Source organism: Macaca mulatta, chromosome 2, assembly GCF_049350105.2.
Source record: "Macaca mulatta isolate MMU2019108-1 chromosome 2, T2T-MMU8v2.0, whole genome shotgun sequence".
NCBI lineage: Eukaryota > Metazoa > Chordata > Mammalia > Primates > Cercopithecidae > Macaca > Macaca mulatta.
This window is the reverse complement of record NC_133407.1, coordinates 172,728,184-172,732,151: the sequence shown is the minus strand read 5'-3', so window position 1 is coordinate 172,732,151 and position 3,968 is coordinate 172,728,184. Positions and strand designations below refer to the sequence as shown.

Below are 3,968 nucleotides of genomic sequence, written 5' to 3'. Positions count from 1 at the left end.
TCCTTGAGGATATTTGCCACCACTCTTGTAACTCATTCTATTCCCTTCCCAACTACAGCAACACAACCTTTGAAACCTGGAAACATATACTTTCTCCTTTACAAATGCATCAGACGAGATGTAAACTCCCCTTCTCTTGGTTGTGAGTAAGGAGTCAAGACACATGGGAGCAGAAAAGTTTCAAAACTAAGTGCTTGTGTAGATCTTTCCTTATCTGAAACCTGTATTCTTCCAACAGTACAAAGCCTTGTTCCAGGCATGAAAAGAACCAACATACTGGTCACATTTCCAATTTTCGTATAGTAATCATCAGAGTCAGTGCTAAGGAAAAAAGAAAATAAGTTATATTATTTCTTTCTTATGCAGATACTTTGCACATTTATTTATATTTGCATTTTTATTTATTATTCTTACATGAATTGGGAAACTGGGACAATTAGGAAATAACAACAAGTAATAAAGCTACAGGGAAACTCCTCAACTCTTCTTAGGAAAACATACTCCCTCAAAAGAAGGTGTAAGATTAATTTAAACTCTTACATCCTGGGAAAAGGATTAACCTAGCATACCAGAACAAGAGGGAAGTGAAATGATCTTGAACTTTTCTTAAAGAACTTATCTTCTTTAGGATTCTCAGAAGAACTCAGGATTCTGTGAAAGTCTGACTACAGAATGACAAAGAAGAAACATTACCTTGTGTGACTATGCTTTCAATACAGATGGCTACAGAACACCAAAGGTACATTTCAGAAGGGAGAGCTAGGTACCTTACTACCAAGTGACAAAAAAGAAACCAAATATTGGTTAGAGATGGAGGAAGTGATAGCTGTGTAGCAACCAGGACATCCTGAGGCTTATTCAAGTTAGAAAGTGGCAGAATTGGCCGGGAGCGGTGGCTCATGCCTGTAATCCCAGCACTTTGGGAGGCCGAGGCAGGCAGATCCTGAGGTCAAGAGATAGAGACCATTCTGGCCAACATGGTGAAACCCTCTCTCTACTAAAAGTACAAAAATTAGCTGGGTGTGGTGGCACTCACCTGTAGTCCCAGCTACTCGGGAGGCTGAGGCAGGAGAATTGCTTGAACCTGGGAGGCGGAGCTTGCAGTCAGCCAAGATCATACACTGTACTCCAGCCTGGGCAACAGAGCGAGACTCCGTCTCAAAAAAAAAAATAAAAAAAAGTGGCAGAATTTCAACAAAATAGTGAAGAAGAATACAAAATGAATCTGTAGTCGAAGGTAAAAGAAAATGAAAGGAGTTGGACATGAAAGGTCTCCATTTGGTTGTTGGTATCAGGAAACACTACCGAAAATGATGAAATTGTATCACTTCAATCCTGAGTGAAATACACATGAATTTTGGGAACAACTTTCTCCAGAGAGAATCACACCTTCAACCTAATGGGAAGGAAGTAGGAAGTAATTCCACCACTGAGTAAAAGCTGAAAGCCTCAAAGTTTTATTTTGCTTTTACTGTGGGTTTTGGCTTGAGGATCTCAGCATAAAAGCAGTCCTCTATCTCTTTGACAGGCAAAAACTCAACTAAGAGGAACAATGACATACAGAGAGAACCATAAAACTAAACACAAAGGAAAGCTCTATCAATTTCAAGTGGCTACACGTTTTGCTGAGGCTCAACTCTGATTTTGCCTGGCCAGGTCTCAGGACCTCAGCATCACCCCCTGCCTCAGCCTGGTTGTTACCCTTTCTTCTGGGTGCCTTCTGCTTCTAGACCTTGAGAAGGTCTGGCAGACACAGCTTAGGAAACTGCCAAAGCAGAGCGGTGGTTATGCCGAGGATGTCACTGCAGGAGAAGAGGGCCTGGGCTTCTGAGCCACTGAGAGCTCTCAGGACTCGATCTGACATTCCTGATGCATCACACTGGAACCCTCTTCCTGCAGACACTGTAATCTGTCCTGTAAGTAAAATAAATAAGTTCAAAGCCCTCAAAGACAACAACCATGTGCAAAAAGGAAAAAGGACATGACTCTCTGAGCCAAGTCTTTTTTTTTTTTTTTTTTTTGAGATGGAGTCTCGCTCTGTCACCCAGGCTGGAGTGCAGTGGCGCAGTCTTGGCTCACTGCAAGCTCTGCCTCCCGGGTTCATGCCATTCTCCTGCCTCAGCCTCCTGAGTAGCTGGCACTACAGGTGCCCGCCACCACGCCAGGCTAATTTTTTTGTATTTTTAGTAGAGACAGAGTTTCACCATGTTAGCCAGGATGGTCTCAATCTCCTGACCTCGTGATCTACCCGCCTCGGCCTCCCAAAGTGCTGGCATTACAGGCATGAGCTACCGTGCCAGGCCACCAATTCTTGTATGTTCTATCTGGGACCAATGATCCCAGTTTGTTTCTCAAGCTCCTTACCCCCAATTCTTCCTACTCCAGGTGAAGAGCTGTCATTATTTTTCCTATGGAAGAGTGACAATCCCAGGATTTTGCCACCCCTACTTCATGGAGAAGGTCAGGATTATCTTCCTGGGCACTGAGTAGAGTTGGCTTTTTGTCTACAGCCTCATCTTCTTCACTTTGTAGTGGTGTTGAAGGTGTTGGAGGAACAGGGGGGCAGTGGGCCTCCATTTTCTCCTTCCTCCTTCTTTTTGTCCTTGTGGCCTTCTTATGATGCCTATACTTTTCGGGGAGTGGGTCTAGATTTCTCCTCTGGACTGGAAGCATGGTGGGATTTGTGAAACCTCAGCCACATGACTCCCAGGTGTCCCCTCCAATGGCTTTTTTGATGATTTCACACTTCTTTTCAGAGGGTCATTTTCCCATAGATAAAATCTCTCTTCTGCATCCGGAGATTCTGTTGATGTGCTCAAGTCATTGAGAACATGTCTTGGGATAGAGATTGGAGATTCCCTATCTCTGTCATTGATGGATTTTTTTGACTGACTATGGTGACCCCAGTCAACTTTGCAGGAACAAGGAGCTCACAAGGACCAAGAGTCAAATGCTGAAGGAAGTAGGAAGTACAGTGAATCTTTCAAGTGATGTATCCTTAGCTATCACAGATACAAAAGACGTACCGATCTCAGATTTCTCCTCTGGACTTACTAAAGGAGTTCAATTACTTCCAGAAATAGAGTCCTCAGGTTGTTCTTCTTGGCCGAAGAGATCTCACATTTCCTAAAAAGAGAGTCATTGAAGTACTTACTTCATGGACAATGGAGTCCCTTCTAGTCACACATAACCACAGTTCACAAAAACTCTACCAAACATCATAAATTCCTGGGTAGTAATATATTTAACAACTTATCAGAATGTGTATCAGAATTATCCAGGGTGTTTGTGAAAATACTCATTTATAAGCAGTACCCCAGACCTACTTGGAATCTTGAAAGCTGGATGTAAAGAATTTGCATTTTTTTTTCCTACTAATTCAGGTGATTTTTATGCATCCTAAAATTTGAAAACTACTGCTTTACAGGGACACTGAATCCAGTATTTTACAGGGCTATGAAGATGACTGTAAAAAAATACAAAATCTCACTCTCCCCTACAGATATTTCCCTAATCATGTCAGTCCATAAAGATATTTCTCCTCTAAAATCTTTTAAACATTATCACTTAATTTGGTATGTTATCCCTTATTACCTTCTATTTTAATTTAAGTTTGAAACCTTGTAGTTATATCTTCTAACCAGATTATAAGTTTCTCAAAGGCAGGGATGCTCTTAGACTTTGTGTTCCACTCTGGTATTAGGAGCTTAGTAAATTGAATGAATAAAAATATGAATAGGTTTATGTCCCAGTATAAAATGACTGACGTGAGATGACACTGCTCTGTAAGAAGAGTTCTAGAGTAACAATGTAAAGAGGACATGAGCCCTGGGAACAACCTAGTCCAACTCCCAAATTTTACAAATGGGAAAGATGAGGCTCAAGTGATAGAGTGACTTGCCTAAAGATGAGGTTGGTAAACCTTTTCTGTAAAGGGCCAGACAGTAAATATTGGAGGTTCTGTGGGC

At 41.7% G+C, this 3,968-nt stretch overlaps 1 pseudogene; it reads right to left on the bottom strand.

Annotated features, from left to right (window-relative positions):
* Positions 1-1,540: 1,540 nt before the first annotated feature.
* On the bottom strand, positions 1,541-3,088 carry LOC100429817 (uncharacterized protein NECTIN3-AS1-like; annotated as a pseudogene).
* Positions 3,089-3,968: the final 880 nt, after the last annotated feature.